Below are 18,445 nucleotides of genomic sequence, written 5' to 3' on the forward strand. Positions count from 1 at the left end.
AATAGGTGCAGGGATTCTGCTGCAAGGTGCATTTATTAACAACACAACATGTTTGAGCTGAACAGATCTTTCTCAAGTTTATCAATCACTCGATAAAGAGCTGTTCAGCTCAAACATGTTGTGTTGTTAATAAAGGCAACTTGCAGCAGAATCTTTGCGCCTATTGGTATCATTACCCATCTACTGGATTTATTGATTGCATTGCTTTATATGGAAGCAAGGGTTCCTGATACCTGAATAAGATAAAAAGGGTAAATATACTGGTGAATATTGACTCTGTACATTGTAGCCTTTTGCATTATATCACTATGGACAGGGGTTGACATTTTTTGTACTCGGCTGGAACATTTCATTTAAGTTAAAACTTCTTGTTCTTTTGTTTGCAGCCTTAAAATGAATACCTCAGTATTCTGATACTAACAGTGCAAGGAGCTTCAACACCAAATCCTGTCTAATGTATCAATACACATATTTTTTTCTATATATATAAAAAAATATATATTTTCACAATATATCAACCCAGTAAGATCAACTTTGGCATCTTCCAACCAATAATTAGCTTAATGCCGTATGGGCCAGTGGGAGAAAAGCTCCAGAGCCCAATGCAGTGATATTGCTGGCAGCAGGGAGGGTGGGAGGAGGGCACCCTATGAAGCAGGCTCTTAATAGTAAGGCCTCCAGCATAGGGAAAAAAGCTCTGGCTGCCAGCAATTGCTGAAAGGAGAACTAAACCCCCACTTTAGCCAAAAGTCTCCACTGTCCAAAACCACAAAAATTATACCATAACTCTGTAGTATATTAAAAAAATATGTTTATTCAAATATCATGTTAAAAAGATAGGCAGGTGGTATTCCGCTGGATACCATGTACGGTCTGTATATGATTTTAACATGATTTTTGAAGCTTGAGGGTGGCATGGTGGTGCAACACTTTTTGGATTTGCCGGGCCCCGCTTAAGTCACAAAAAAACTGCTGCTGCCAATAAGACCCGAAAGGCACTGAAAAGACCAGAAACTGCCGGAAGGACCCAACGCCGCCGAAAAGACCCAAAGCCGCAGAAAAGCAGAAGAGACCCGAAGCCACCAGAATGGCCCGAAGCAGCTGAAAAGACCGAAACTGGCAAAAAGACCCGAAACCGAATAGAAGGACCCGAAGCAGCCGAAAAGACCCAAAGCTGGCGAAAAGACCTGAAGCCGCCGGAAGGACCAGAAGCCATGGAGAAGGACAACGATGCACACACATTGGCTGGGCACTTACAAACCTGCACCTGGTCCCCTCTGAGCTGTACCTACACAGTCAGCAGAGGAGAAGTCTTTGATTGGTTTATCCTGACTAAACAGAAATAAAGAGCCTTTCTAGCAAAGATGTTGTGTGCTTATTTATGGCATCAGACCTCTCATAGTCTGTTGGAAGACGTGGGAGGAATGCACACAGTTTTGTGCAACAGGAAAATGGACTCTAATAAGCAGTGGGTGTAGGGTCTCATTATTTATGTAAAGGGTGAGCCAATCTGTGGTCCTTCTGTTGTTAAACTACAACTCTCATGACTATTCGACAGCCTTTTTTGGCACTGGCAATGGTTGCCCCAGCTCAGTAGCCTTTAACCTAGCAGTTAAGGGGCTATGGCATAAACAGCCCACACTGGGCTCCAGCAAAAAATATTTTGGGAGCTTCTTTGCACCAAAAGTGTCATGCACCCTTTAAACATAAATTGTGTTTGTGCGTGTGTGGGGTGGGGTCTGCCTACCAATGGTATTTAACTTGTGTGGGGAGGACTATCCACCAATTATTTTTTTTAACTTGTAGGGACCCCCTGACCACCAATGACTTTTTATAACTTGATGGGGGATTGTTTTTACTGTTTTAGCTCAGATGAATATGTGGCTTTTTTAGTGTGGTGTGGGGTGGGTGGGATCTGGGGTGGGTGGGGTTTGGGTTGTACTGGGGGCGGGGACCAGGGGGCCCAGAAAATGTTGTTGTATGGGGCCCCATAACTCTGAATGTGGCCTTGGCTGTATTTAGCAGGACTGGGCCACATGCAGCTTCCAGTGTGACATAATAATAAAACATTGTCAACTCTTTTTTCCCCATAGACTAGTACTGCTCTCATTAAATCTCAGGCTTTGTTTACAGTGATCCCTAACCAGTAGCTCGTGAGCAACATGTTACTCACCAACCCCTTGGATATTGCTCCCAGTGGCCTCAAAGCAGGTGATTCTTTTTTGAATTCCCGGCAAGTTTTGGTTGTATAAAAACCAGGTGCACTGCCAAACAGAGCTTCAATTTAATTTGACAATTCACATAAGGGCTACCAAATGGTCAATCACAGCACTTATTTGGCACCCCAAGAACATTTTTCATGCTAGTGTTGCTCCGCGACTTCTTTCACTTCTGAATGTTGCTCACAGGTTCAAGTGGTTGGGGATCCCTGGTTTAGAGGTACAATTTCATGCACGAGCCCTAGCAGGCAGCCTCCTGAGTCTTTACCCCTGGAACATATAGATAATGATTTATATAATCTATGATGTCACTCTAGTAAGTGGAAATAATTCTGCAATCCCAGATCATGTGGAAGAAGCCAGAGTTGGGTGTGTTACATCTATGACACAGTCTGATCTAGGTAGTAAACCTGGGGCCGAACCCAAACCGTTCAAGAACACAACATAAGTATGTCCAACCTACAGAATCAAAAGCCTTTGTTTTGTCGAGAGAGGCTATCAACCTTTTGTGGCCATTAGGGGCCACTAACTGCAGATGTATATATATATGTGTCTAACATTAATTGCAGTTGTTTTATTTGGTATTAAGCCAGTTTGGACACTGTGGACTATTGATGTAACTATTTTATTTAGCCGATTAGCTAGGAGTTTGGCTAGTATTTTCTCATCCATATTAATCAGGATAAGAGGATGGTAGTAGTCCCAGCAGTCTGGATCCTTACCCTCTTTCAGTATTCAAGTAATAATTGCTAAATAAAAGGAAAGGGGGAGGGTGCCCGCATACCAGGATGCCTGAAGGGTGCCCAGCAGCTTAGGGAAGATCACATCTAGAGGAAGGACCTTAAAGGTGGCCATAGACGCACAGAGAATATCGTACGAAACGAATTTTCGTCCGATGTTCGTTGTGTGTATGGTGGAAAAAGAGCCGACCGATATCGGCAGAAGACTTGGATATCGGTCAGCTCGTCGATCGGGCTGGGCGGAAAATTTTGATCGGGTGCCTTTGAAGGGACCCAAACATCAGCCATTGCTAGTGCTGAATTGTCAGATACAGGTAGAATTCTATTGTTTCTTCCCGTATATCTACCTGTATATCTGACGATTCAACTCTACATGTGTGTATTGAAACGTACGATCTTTCTTGGAAAGATCTTTTCCAAGAAAGATCGTAATTGTCACGTCTATGGCCACCTTTATGGTCCGAAACATGTAGTGCTATGCATCTCAAATAAAATAAAAACTAATTTTTCACCAATTGCTCTCCAGTGGACCGTTTGTCTACATATCTAAATGTAGCCTATACCATGCCTATACCATGCTGCCAGGAGTCCATCCAGACCCAGGGTATTTTGGGAGGCAAACTCATCATTGCTTAATTTCTAGTTCTGTTATCCAGGAAGGCCCTCTGTCTAACGTGGGAAATGGAAGACCCACAAGATATTGGTCTATGTCCTCATTTGAGGCCCTTTGATCTTGAGAGTTACACGCTTTTAGCACTTTCCACTAGTATTAGATCTGGATCCCTTATACTCAATCCACAATAGGGACAGTCCCCTTGTAGCTGTATGGAGTATTAAGACGCACCTGAAAGGTGCAGTAGGTTTGCAAGATGGCATCCCATAGTGAACGGGGAATAGGTGGCTTCTCTGGGAGGCAAACTATGTAGATAGTAGTAGGCGTCGTAGATTAAGGGATACCTACCTCTGTTGCTACCAGAATGTGTCTAGGTCAGTTGTGAGCCAGACTTTGCCTGAGAGATCTCTCAATATTCTGTGAAGTAAGACAACTATCTGCCTGTTTGGGAATCATCAAGAAGTGAGTACGGTCATTGCTCACTACCCGAAGATCATAGAGTACTGAATGTCTCTTAACTTCCAGGAATGTGTAGCATATTTTCAGTACAGCAGGTGAATAATCTGCTAAACCTGCTTAGCCCTGTTCCATGTCAGCTGCCCCACACATTTTGCCCGCCAGTGCCATGTCTCTGTCCTGGTAATTAAAGAACCACTTTATAAAGTGTTGCGGTGGGTCTCCCGGTGGCCACCATGTACTCCAATGTGGAGATACATGTTCTGAGATTTTGTAGATCTTGCCGTAGCAGAGAAATATTTATCTCAATGGACTCAAGTTGGGCAGTGGTGAAGGTATGGGCGCTGTTGATGACAGCGAGTAGCTCTGCATGAGACTGTTTCACCTCAGAGGATACATCATCTGTAGAGGCAGTTCAATGAGAAGCAGGCACGGAGTCTTGGGCTACTGTGTGGTCCTGCTTGGGCTGCATTGAGTGCTGGATTTTGTCCAGTTTTTGCGTGCCATCAGTCCTGGAGCAGTTGTTGAGCTTCCCCATGCTGAGATGATGGGTTTGGGAGCAAGACTATAAAGATTTAGGTTGGCTATAGCTGACAGGATAGGTTTACTGAAGAGGAGCCATTCTCAGCACGTCTGCTCAGTTCGCCATCTTGGATATCTCCTTCAAAAATAAAGTTTTAAAACTTATTCTTATCAAAGGGGATTGTGTAAAGATGATTTATTCAGTTTCTCAGCCTTTTTGATATTTTGGCTGCTCTAGCTAGCAGAATAGCAGTCCCTGGTCAGTGATGGCAGAAGGTCTAGCCTAAAGGCTCCATGTTATAGCTCCCACCCTTCCCATCTATAGTCAGGTGATCCCACTGGTGTCTAATAAAAGGGCAGCCACGTTTGTGAGTTTTACTTTGAAAGCAGCAAGTAAGTTGCAGGTAAAACTAAGTCCCTTTGTAAAATGTATAATAAAGCAATAGAATTCTTAATGAATCAGATGAAAATTAAGCGTAGGACTGGCCAGATATGGGATGACTTTGACGTAGTTGTTCAACTTAAATATATTGCAATATATGGACAAACAATCCCTGTTTTGTTTAAAGGGTAAGGCATTATTCAGTAGCAGTATGCACAAAATGTCTTTGTCTTAAATATATTGATAATGGGTTGAGTGCAGAGGACTCTTGTATTTGACTATATGTGTTTTGTGGTCACAGCCTCATTGCACCCCCGCCTAATGGTTTTAAAAATTAGTGGTGAGCACAACTTTCCCTTGTTTGTTATAGCCTAAAGGCTAGTTTTGAGAAAGATGTTTATTTGCAATTGAGCAAGTTACATAGTTGGGTTGAAAAAAGATCAAAGTCCATCAAATTCAGCCTTTCCAAATGAAACCCAGCACTTACACACACCCACTGACCTATATTTACTGTACCAATATCTATATTAATTGTAGGTTTAAGTATCACTATAGCCTTGGATAACAAGCTCGTCCAAGAAATCATCCAAGCCCCTGATAAAGTCATTAACAGAATCAGCATCACAACATCATTCAGCAGGGCATTCCCCAACCTCACTGCCCTCACCATGAAGAACCACCTACTCTGTCTGCCACTAGCTGTCTATAATGTCCTCTAATGTAGATATAAAGAGTGATCATGTCCCCCCCATCCTTCTTTTCTCCAGAGAGAACAACCCCAACCTTGACAATCTACCCTAATAATTTAAATCTTCCATCCCCTTAACTAGTTTAGTTGCTGTCTCTGCACTCTCTAAAGCTCATTTATATCCCTCTTAAGGACTGGAGTCCAAAACTGCACTGCATACTCCAGATGAGGCCTCACCAGGGACCAGTGGTGGAACTACCAGGGGATCAGGGTGTGCAAGTGGGCCAAGGCCCGCACCCCCTCAGGGCCCCCCCGGCAGCCCGTGCTCCACAGAAAATGCCATACGGAGGGGGGGCGGGGCCCGGCTGCACACGGCCTGCCCACCTCTAGTTACGCTACTGCCAGGGACCTAGAAAGAGACAAAATTATGTTTTCATCCCTTGAGTTAATGCCCTTTTTATGCAAGACAGAACTTTATTTGCTTTAGTAGCCACAGAATGACACTGCCCAGAATTAGACAATTTGTTATCTACAAAAACCCCAAGATCCTTCTCATTTATGGAAACTCCCAACACACTGCAAATTAATCTGGTGGCAGGCACTCAAATAAAGGCAATCTTCTAACAAATTGTAGAAATCAAGTAGAAAAGATTTATTGTGTACTCCCAACACACTGCCATTTAGTGTATAACTTGCATTTATATTATTTTTGCCAAAGTGCATAACCTGCATTTATCAACATTGAACCTCATTTTCCAGTTTGCTGCCCAGTTTTCCAGTTTAGACAAATCACTGTGCAAAGTGTCAGCATCCTGCATGGAACCTATAGTTCTGCACAATTTAGTATCATCTGCAAAAATAGAAACAGTACTTTCGATGGCCACCTCCAGGTCATTAATAAACAAGTTGAAAAGCAAGGGACCTAGTACAGAGCCCTGCAGTACTCCACTAACAACACTGGTCCAATTAGAACATGTTCCATTTATCACCACTCTTTGTAGTCTTTTGTAGCCAGTTCTCTATCCAGGTACAATTTATAAGGTACATTCCTTAATTTAACCAGTGACCTTCTGTGTGACTCTGTATCAAATGCTTTAGCAAAGTCTAAGTAAATCACATCCGCTGCCATCCCAGAATGGAGGTCTCTGCTTACCTGCTCATAAAAAGAAATTAAGTGAACGGCACATGTTCTGTGCTGCTGTCACTTACTGAGCTTAGGGACCCACTCACAATATACAGTATTTATACAATGTAACATTAACTATACAAGACTGATTAGAAATTAATTCAGAGTCACATTACTGAGCAACATAGAAATGATTAATAATCAGCCCTGTAGCATCAGATTTTATGATATTCATTTTCTGCTGATTTCCAATGGCCCCTAAACTGGCTCCTCAATAGCAGCCCAGAGTACACTGAGCATGTGCAGTGCCACTGACACTCAAAAGATGTGCGCACCCGCTGTAATATATGGAAGAAAAATATATAAAATAAATTATGTAATTTTCTCTCCCATGAGGCCTTGCCAGCAGGATATCAATGTATTTATACACAGGAGTGGGTGCTGCCATATTGCTTAGAGAATATAGAGCAGAGAGAGAGAGAGAGTGCAGCACAGGTTTCTACAATCTTACATAGTTTAGCAGAGGAATTCCATACACATGGCTACTACACTGATAACTGTCCAAAGGCAAAAAGTGCAGCACCCTGGGCACTTAGTGGATTCCTTTCCTGCTATGGTATTGGGAATAGGAATCACTGCAACAAAGGAGAAACTATTAGAAAGGGAAGAGCTGAGCTGGAAGTAGACCTATGAAGGTGCAACAAAGATGTTTTTCTTCAAATTGCCAAGCAATACGTGTTTCCATTATTACATTATAAAAGCCATCTCTGCTCATTATACCTATGGGGCTCTGACATCACTCATTGTTTGTTTGTGCCTGACAATTAATACCTGCACTAGTAAGTCTGCCCCAGGACTTTTCCCTTTCTTCTTAGCCAAAAAGTATTCTGCAGCCCATAATCAAAATTATGTGATTTCCCCAGGGCCGAGCAGTGTCATTTAGAAATAAAAAATACATCATAAAAATCATGACAATCCTTTTAAAAATAGGTTCCTTGGTGTGTTTGTATCTGCTTGGTACTGTACTTACTGTATGTTGTGCCAGAGGCTGATCGTTCTTGTGTGTGATTGGTGGCAAAGACCATGCACTATATACTGTATTATATATATATCTCATATTCTAGAGACATTAATGTGGGGGGAATTAATGGCTCTTTATTCATGTGCCTTTATTCACGAGAAGCCTCACAAGGTTTTTTTTGTGCCTGGCTCCCAAAAGTTTGTTTTATTTATTTATTTATTTTAATTCTTAAAAGTCTGAGGTCGTGCTTTCTACACAGTACACAGTGCAAAGTGCAGGGTGCCCCGAGTCCTACTTGAAGGCATGGTCTCCAAATACTCCCAGCCCCAGTTCAAAAGATGCTGAAAGCATTGAGTCTAGGGTGAGCCGCATTATCCCCAACCCCCGGCATAAAAGGCACAGACTGGGGCAAGGGTCTTTAGTCTCTGCTTGACCTCACGGCTAGGGAGAGTCCCTTTAACTCTGGGTTCCACCAAAAGCCTGGGGCAGAGGCCAAAAAGACTATCTGCGTGAAAAAGAGATCAGAGTAAAACACGTGCATTAAAAGTGCATAAAACAAGTGCTTAGGGTACCGTGCTACGGCTCCAGCCAAATTAATACAAATTCTTGCTGGTCAAGAGGCCGGAGCAAATAATAAAAATGCAAGATGAAAGCAAAAGTTCTAGATCACCATAGTGAGTCCGGCACCCCGTGTAGGAGGCACAACATCTTGGGCTTTTAGAGGATCAAGATTCATATTCATTCCACCAAGAGAGGCTTTTACGCTGATAAGTGTCACGGTCGGCACCCAACACCAGAACAAACACCCTGCACCCTGGTCTTGGCTCGTGCTTCACCAGTAGTGTGACCGCCTTTGGGCCTCGGGAGGAGCCCTCGGCTTACTTGGATACCACCTGGACTTAAACGAGAGGTGCAAGATGAGGGTTCTGGATAGGCAGAGGGGCATGACTGTAGATAGAGTCTTTAAGGCCAAAGGTCACGGTACAAGCAGGATAGCGAATTCGTAGTCAGACAGGCAGAATCGAGGCAGGTAGATAGCAGGATCGTCAGGCAGGCAAGGGTCAAAACCGGGTAATCAATCAGATGGGATGAGGCAGAATCGGAATCAAACAACAGGCAGGAGTCAAACCAAGAAGTCAATCAGGAGGGACAGACGGAATCGGAGTCGGTTTCAGGCAAGGGTCAGGTTATGGAAGTCAGAGAAGTCAAAAGCCAGGCCGGGTCAAAACACAGAAGTTCAAAACAGAATTCAGGTAAACAGGTACTAACACAAGGCTCAGGAACCACTAGGAAACTAATCCTATCACGGGCAACGATTACAGTGTAATGGCCCTTTAAATACCCATAAGGCCTTGCGTCATTGCGCGCTGACATCACGCGTCAAGTGCCTGCGCCTTTAAAAGGAACAGAGGCGCGCCCTTAACAGAACGGCGCATCAGGGGAAGACCAGCGTGTCGGGCGTCCCCGCCGGCCCACTAGATCACCAGGGTAAGTTACTGTTACAATAAGAACATATACTACACTTATACTACGCCAAAACGACCCCCCAAAAGCTAATGCTATACAGTAGAAGAGACCATTTAGATAAAAGGTAATTCGCCCACCCCTGTCTGGTGGGTACTTACTCTTCTTTCTTTCCATACTGAGCCTAGAAAGAAGAAAAGCAAATCATTCAGAGCTTAATTTTATAATTACTAGTAGCTGGTACAGTCTTTACAGAATGGATCACAATATGGACCAGATTCAATTTGATAAAAGAAGAATATCTCTTATTTCAATTGCAGATTTCCCTACAGTACCAGATGCAATTCAATACACTATTTTATATTAATAAGTCTATGTTGTAAAAAAGTAGATCTGAATTAGAAGCTTTTACTCCTCAAACTGAATCTTGCCCATTTGTTTTCGGGGGATAAGCCATGAAATAATGTTTTCTCATAGAATTAAATCTGCTCCAATGTTTCTTACCTTAAATCTCCCCCCATCACTAGGATATTCCTACAGTGGGGTCTCTAACTCTTAGGGGATCTCTCTGTCTCTCTCTGATGGGCAATGGTGTGATTCCTATTTATGTAGCCATGTCAGTGTAACCTTTCCTGGGACCTACCTGCTACTCTGACAAACCTATTCTGTACCATCTGCCCAACAATTTGTGTGTGCTCTCTCACTCTGAGACACCTGTTCTGTTTGGGGGGGTCTCTTGTTTGAGGGAGCTGCTTTGTGTATAACCTTGAAGTTAACTGACCCCTAGGTTTTCCCTTCTGCCCTGAGAGACAGGCTTTTGAGATGCCAACCCCAGGCCTGGCCTATCTCAAAGGAGACAGGTTTAAATGGTTTCTCCTTTGGACATGTTAGGGTCGTACGCTGTTTTGCACAGTTTCACTCTAGGGTTATGGATTTTTTGGGATTTTAAATGTTGTCTCTCTTTCGGTGATATTGGCTTAGGTACCTACCAGGTGTAGTGGCATTGTGAGTTCAAGCATGATGTCTATCACACAGCCATTTTGCTTGTAGAAACATTCATATAAAGTTTGCGCTGCTCATATTTATTTGCAAATGATTGTTTTGCCCGTGCTTTTTCTTGAAAGCTAAAATATTTCACTGTTGTGCCCATCTTTCTGATTTTTGCAATTCACATTGAGAATAAATCTTCGCAAATGGCTCGCAAATGAGACGGGTGAGTGCGCCACTGTGCGAGGTTGCTGTGCGCGAAAATAGCTTTGACAGAACCTGCTTTGCGAATATTTTCTCCGCCAGTAAAGCTGTGGTGTAATTCAAATGCAGAGTGTGCAAATAAATATTTACAATATGCGATTTCTGACGTATTTAAAAAGCACTTATAGACATTCGCAATGTGAAAAACAAATTTGCTAATCTGTTTGCCCACTCTTATTCAGCTTTATAAATATAACCAGGCGCAGGGCAAATATAGTCACTGTGAGAACCAATCTGTACTGTGCGACATTTATAAATGAGTCCCAATGTGTTTGCAGCAGTTTAATTGTGTTAAAAATGGATTGAACCCAAATATGAGGAAGTTAGAAAAAACAACAAGAGTTCAGGAGAACCAGGGAGATATATACAGGGAATGTGCTTTATTTCAAAGCTGAGGAGCCACATACCAGGGGAGCAGCAAGGAGACCAAACATGGTTGCTAATCCCATTCATACAAGAGTATTGTCATTTTTGAAATGGCATCTTACAACAGCCACTATGGTAAAACAATCTGTGAAACAAGACTTCACAAGGAAACTCAGGGGAAGACACTGCACTTGGAGTTCAGTTTGTTTACAAGCCGGCAGAAAACTCTCTTCGCAGCGTTGTCCTTGTCTCGGGCGCACTATAGTTGACGTCACTAAGCCCCGCCTGATGCGTTTCGTCACTATGGACTTCCTCAAAGGCTGCTGTCATACTCACAGCGCTCTTCCTATTTACGCATAAGTGTTGTCATGGTTACGCGTTTCTCATCGCATTACTTTCTTTCGTGATCACTGCGTCCAGGCTCTTTGTGCTTACTTTTTTTCTTTTTTTTTTACATTCAAACATAAATTTCAAGGGAAACACTTTCTATTTTGGATTTGCTCCCTATTAGCATAATACATTCGGGCAATGGTTTCAAATAGCACAATATTAGTTATAATAGTCTTTTACATTGCCTTACTGAAATCTGATCCAGTCTTTCTCTTTTACATAGGGGATATGCACAACTCTATATGTAAATACCGTATATACCCGTGTATAAGCCGACCCGTGTATAAGCCGAGGTACCTAATTTACCTAAGAAAACTGGAAAAATGTATTGACTCGTGTATAAGCCTAGGGGCCCCATGTCAGATTTCAAAATGTGAATGTGACCCGGCCGCAACAATTGGGGGACACTGGGCAGGTACCTGTTAAAGGGTCCTCTGTCTACCCCTATTTCATGTTTGCCGGCGCCGCTACCCACGTGGCGGCCATGGGCGCCGCCATTTTGGGAGCGAACGCCGGCAGGGAAGGACGCGCCGCCCGGAGCTCCTGGACCTGCTCCGGGCGGCGACACAGTCAGTCACAGACAGTCCTGCTGGGGCCGCGGAAGGAGGTATGACCCGCGAATAAGCCGAGTTTGAGTTTTTCAGCACATTTTGGGTGCTGAAAAACTCGGCTTATACGCGAGTATATACGGTATATATTATTTCATAGTACAAGGGATGGTGCGTGCTAGTTGTTATGGCAACCTTATGGGCATACCCCTTGTTCTGATGGACAGGGATTATGTCCTATTATATAATAAACAGGGAACTGCACACCGGTTGCCATGGTAACTCTATGGTCTGTCATATATATAGATTATCACCCCATTTAAGGTAATTTGGCCTGTCTTTTTTGCCAATCTATATTTTTTGTCTTCTGTATTTCTCTATAGAAAGGCTCGTAGATTCACATCAATATTTAAACCTTTTGGATTTATAGTTTCCATGGCATGCATCCACCTACTTTCACATTGTAGGGTTTCCCTTATTTGGTCACCCCCTCGCCACTTTCTATTGATTTGTTCTATCCCCCAATAGGTTAAACCTTTCAGGTTTTTTTCATGACAGTCTTTAAAATGCTGTGAAACACTGTGGTTTTCTTTCCCCTTTGTGATATTCCCAATATGCTCTCTTATCCGATCCCTAAGCCTTCTATTCATTTTCCCAATGTATTGTAGTCCACACGGACACTGTAAACAATACACCACATCTTAATGCTCTGTTTCATTCTAAACTCAGTCCCATTAGTAGTGGATTTGAATGATTTTTTCTCTGAACCATATTTGCAGGCTTTACATAAATGGATAAAAACCTTCCCACATGGTTTCTTTTTGTGTCATTTTCGTTTTATCTGTGGAGAGAGAACTCTTTGTTAGGATTTGTTTAAAGTTGTTTGCACGTTTGAACACGATCTTTGGTTCATTCGGGATTCGTTTTCTCAAAGTTTCATCACACTGTAATATTCCCCAATGTTTTTAAATTATTTTTCCTATATCTGTAGCCAGGGGGTTATAAGTGGTTTCTTTTGATTCTTTTCTCCTTCTTTCTCTTTCTTTCTTATAAGATCTTGTCTATCAATTTTCATTACTTTTTCTTGTGATTTCTTAATCCATTCTTCTTTATAGCCTCTATCTCTGAACCTTTCGCTAATAAATTCAATTTGTTTGGAACTTTCTTCTGAGTCTGTGCAATTTTTTCTTTACACATTTGACTAAGGGGGATGCTCTGAATTCACGGTGGGTGGTGGTTGTTATCTGGAGCCACATAGTTGTTTCCATCCACTTCCTTGAAGTATGGTTTTTTTTTTTTTTTTTTAAATTTGTTTTTTTTTATTGAAGTCTCGTCACAGATTTAAATGTACATTCATACATTGATGTCCTCAGTGTTACAAGTTGAACATTTATTAAACAAGAATAAAAGCATTTTGAGCAAAGCCTTTTTTTTTTGCGTGTTTTCAGAGAATATGAACATATTATAGCAAACTTGGCAGTGGCGGTCACACTTATAAATTCGCCACTATTTCTGTCTGGGTGACTATGAGAGACCTCTTCTATATTTAAATCCTAATAAGTACTAACAAAACAACATAAAATAAAACATTTAGATCAGTTATGCCCATTACTGGCCCTTGTTAAAAGGGGCATTTATACGTTTTCCTTTATCTATGTGTCCGTGAATCCTGGGAGGCAGCAAGTATATCCATTTTATTCAGACCGTATTGCTAGAATAAGAGGGTTAGTTCCTCGGAGGCTTTCTAGGTCGTACCACGTGGTTCTGTAGAATGTGGAAACCATCAGTTTTCTTATGTCAGGGGGGAGACTCAGGATATAAGTGGTCCATATGTCAAAAAATTTGCTGGTATGGGATATTTTATTTATGGATGTTTCCAGCCAGTCCATGTGGAATAGGAAATGCAGTTTATTTTTTACTAAATTCATGGAGGGTGGGTTGGGTGATAACCATTCCTGTAATATAGCTTTCCTAGTAGCTGCGGCTAACCGTTCTGCAAGAGCTTTATCGGCCCTGGTGATTTGTTGGGTCTTTTAAGTTTACTAAATAGAGCCCATTCGATGTCAGGTTCGAATTGTTTTTTGGTCAATGAATGCCAATATTGATATACCTCCAACCAGAAGGTTTTGATAATTGGACATGAGCACATGCAATGAATTAGGGAGGCATCAGCTGTTGAGCATCGCAAACACGATGGGCTGGCTAGCAATCCCATTTTGAACCATCTTAGTGGGGTCAGGTAGGATTGATGTAGAATTTGCATGGGTCATGATCTGATATTGACTGGATGGTATTAGGTGCATTGAATGAGAGGGCATTTTCACAATGTCTGATGTTGAGGTTCCTGAAATTATGTCAGTCCATTTTCCAAAAGAGGTGTCATTTTCCAATGGGTCTAGGTTTGTTCTTGTAAGTTTGTAAATGTAGGATGTGGAGCGTGATGTGTTGGGTCCCTTCCATATATAGTTTAATGGACTAGATATGTCTTGCTCTGTCATCTTACGTAATACCTCCCTCGCATAGTGGGTAGCTTGTAAGTAGTTGAAATGTTGTCTGCAAAGAATCGGGTGTTTAGCGGATGCTTCCGCGTGTGTCATGACATTTAGTGTGCTAGTGAGTATGTCTCTTATGCAATAGATGTCATTGTTTCGCCAGGTAGTGAACGTATTAGATAATAGACCATTTGGGAATTGTTTATTACCAGTCCAAGGTAGATATAGGGAAAGGGCTTGTGTGGTATTTTCTTGAAGTATGTTTTAAAGTGAATGTGGTTGTTTTTTATGTATATCTCCAGGTCTAAAAAGTGTATTTTCTGTTTACTGTATGTTAATGAAAATTCTAGCTTTAAGTCATTTTGGTTCAAATTGTTGACATATGCTTCCACACTTTCAGCTGTTCCTCGCCATATTATTATAATATCGTCTATATAGCGGTGCTGCTATCGTATTTGTCAGATCCCAGATTGCCATTCAGGACCTGGTTGAGGATAAACTGTGGCAGAACGTTGTCAAACAATAAAATCCCAGAGAAGCAATAAAGATCCTGTTCTTTATAACTTAATCTTGGTACAGACGTTAAGATTGATATGGAGAAATTCCTGCATCTCTCTCCAGCATGTTTCCTGGGCTATAGAAGCTCCTCACCCCACATTAAGGGAAGGGGATAGAAATGGAATAGTGAAACAGGACAGAAAGGAGAGCCAGGTATTTCCAGGAGATGCCCAGCCCCAGGGTAACACCACACATACACATTCTGCTTGCCATTTTTCTTTGCCCGAGATAAAGCTTAATTTGCAATGAGCAAACTGTCATAATTCTGGTCTTTCTCCCCAACACAGAAAAGTATGGGGCCCTGGGCTCTGTGTATGGGAAGTATTCAGTCCTGATATTCTGGCTTCCTCGGGTCCTTTATATTGGAGCTAAAATGCATGGTATCTGAGTGTGTTATCCAAGTTCTCTGTACCTGGAAGGGGATTGCCTCCATAGAAATATTCCCATAAGCAAGACAGTTGCCATTTAATGCATTGGTCCCATTGATACAGACAGTAGTTTGAACCTGGGGCAGATAAGAGGCCATACACAGTGCTGCCCCCTTGCACACCCCAACCACTCCAACTCCTGCCTCCGGCACCCACAAGAAACATTCATGGACATTAGTAATAACAGTTTCTTTCCTTGGACAACAAGAACCCTCTATTTAGGCCAAATATCTGGTCTAAAGAGTCTACTGTGAGATAGAATCAAGCAGAATATCATGTGCCTAATACATAATGTTTAGTCCAGAGGTATCACTTGCTTCTGACAATCCTATCATGGGGTGGGTGGAGGCATTAGCTCTGTCACTTTAAGTGCGATGCCCCAAAAATCATTTTTATTTTGCTCTAAATAAATTACAGTCGGAAGGAATTATTTCCACCACATTACAGGACCTGTGTGCATTTCTCTTTTGTCATTGTATTAAGTGAGCAAATCTGGTTAACCTGTTTTTAACCATTTATAATACACAAAAGCCATGAATATCTTGTAAATTATATCCTTATAAACGGTGAGTAGTGATGTCATCAGTTATAAACGGTGAGTAGTGATGTAATTTCTGTCACATGATTCACTAAAATTTGTGTATTATAATTAATAAAGTACCCCCAGTTGAAAAATATGAGGATATTATAAGTTACCTCGGAGTTCCATGACCTGTATAAAAACACTCAGCCTTCGGCCTCGTGTTTTTATATGGTCATGAAACTCCTCGGTAACTTATAATATCCTTATATTTTACAAGAGGGGGTACTTTATTCACTATATAAAGCAATAACCAGCTATTGTGCTGCTGACGTGGCTTTTGGCACAGAAACTAAGCCCATATATTTACCCCAAATCTCACCCTAACTGACCTTCAGACCTGACTTTCACATGAAGGACATTAAAATGATCTATTCTCCCCAATTCTCACAGTGAGTTTTTCCTGCCATTGCTCCAAGAGGAACAGTCCAACAATTTGTGAGCCACTGCCATAAGGTATTAAACGTGTTAGTCTGTTGGACCAGCCTGTTATCATATGAGGGGTCGTACATTGTATTGATCTATTCATTTAGTCCAAAAGCCCAAATGATTGGAAAAGCAGAAAGGGAAGGGTAACTACGGCTCCTCTTTATTTGCTTGTTTGTCAACCACTGGCCTAGATGGAGCATCAGCCAGTTCATTTCTCAAGCCTGTCCAGTCATTGAACTGATCAAAATCCATGGCACCGACATATTGGCTGGGATCATCTGGACACAATATATATATATACAGAAAAGCATTAGTTTCCTATACATTTATGAGTACAGGTATGGTTAGATTAGTTTTCCAAAGAAGGGAGTGCAGAGGATTACAATTGGCATATAATACTGCTGGGCGATGTTCATACTGCTGTAATTATAAACGTTAGGTGAGTGTTAGAGAGCTGTATTCCTCATCAGTCTCATCCAACAGGATCCTACTGAACTCATGAGAATTGTCTAGGAAGTTGGCAGATCTTTTATGTTCTTTATGTACTGGGATCATCTGTGCTGATGTATGTGCTGTACGTGCTGTGCTGAAGCCGCATTTGAAGGTGGTGAAGAGAAGTGTGAGGTTGGCCCGAACCTGTCCGACCCGAGTAAACCCCATGGGTATCGGGCCGACCCGCACATCACTATTTTCTACCCGTATAAGGATAGACAAAATGTGTGCCGAGTAATAAACTGTTGCACGTTACACAACCTGTGAATTTATAAACACCTCGTCTTTCTGATAAAAAAATAGATCCAGTTACCCATATATATTTATGGTGGTTATATTGCATATGTATATTATGGGATGTTGTGATGTAATAATGCCTATTTTATTGCATATGTATATTATGGGATGTCATTGTGATGTCATTGTGATGTCATAATGGATATTATGGATGTCATTGTGATGTCATAATGGATATTATTGATGTCATTGTGATGTCATAATGGATATTATGGATGTCATTGTGATGTCATAATGGATATTATGGGATGTCATTGTGATGTCATAATGCACAATCACACAGGTGTTTAATGTCAAGCTGATTCCTGATCAGTTGGTGTTTAGCTGCTGAACAGAAAGCATCGCTACTGTCAGCAGCTCAATTCCAACATTTTTAGGGATTTTCCAGATCCTAAATTCTCATTCAAGAACAACTCAACTAAATTGTAAGTACTCGCCTTTGTAATTGTTGAGGTGCTGTTAGTATTTAATAGTATTTCATTGAGATGTCATAATGCTGGTTGTATTGCATATCTATATTATGGTATGTCATTGTGATGTCATAATGGTGGTTATATTGCATATGTATATTATGGGATGTCATAATGCCTATTTTATTGCATATGTATATTATGGGATGTCATTGTGATGTCATAATGGCGGTGATAATGGATATTATGGGATGTCATTGAGATGTCATAATGGATATTATTGGATGTCATTGTGATGTCATAATGCACAATCACACAGGTGTTTAATGTCAAGCTGATTCCTGATCAGTTGGTGTTAAGCTGCTGAACAGAAAGCATCGCTACTGTCAGCAGCTTAATTCCAACATTTTTAGGGATTTTCCAAATCCTAAATTCTCATTCAAGAAGAACTCAACTAAATTGTAAGTACTCGCCTTTGTAATTGTTGAGGTGCTGTTAGTATTTAATAGTATTTCATTGAGATGTTATAATGCTGGTTGTATTGCATATCTATATTATGGTATGTCATTGTGATGCCATAATGGTGGTTATATTGCATATGTATATTATGGGATGTCATTGTGATGTCTTAATGCCTATTTTATTGCATATGTATATTATGGGATGTTATTGTAATGTCATAATGGCGGTGATATTGGATATTATGGGATGTCATTGTGATGTCATAATGGATATTATGGGATGTCATTGTGATGTCATAATGGCGGTGATAATGGATATTATGGGATGTCATTGAGATGTCATAATGGATATTATGGGATGTCATTGTGATGTCATAATGCACAATCACACAGGTGTTTAATGTCAAGCTGATTCCTGATCAGTTGGTGTTTAGCTGCTGAACAGAAAGCATCGCTACTGTCAGCAGCTGAATTCCAACATTTTTAGGGATTTTCCAAATCCTAAATTCTCA

Source organism: Xenopus laevis, chromosome 1S, assembly GCF_017654675.1.
Source record: "Xenopus laevis strain J_2021 chromosome 1S, Xenopus_laevis_v10.1, whole genome shotgun sequence".
NCBI lineage: Eukaryota > Metazoa > Chordata > Amphibia > Anura > Pipidae > Xenopus > Xenopus laevis.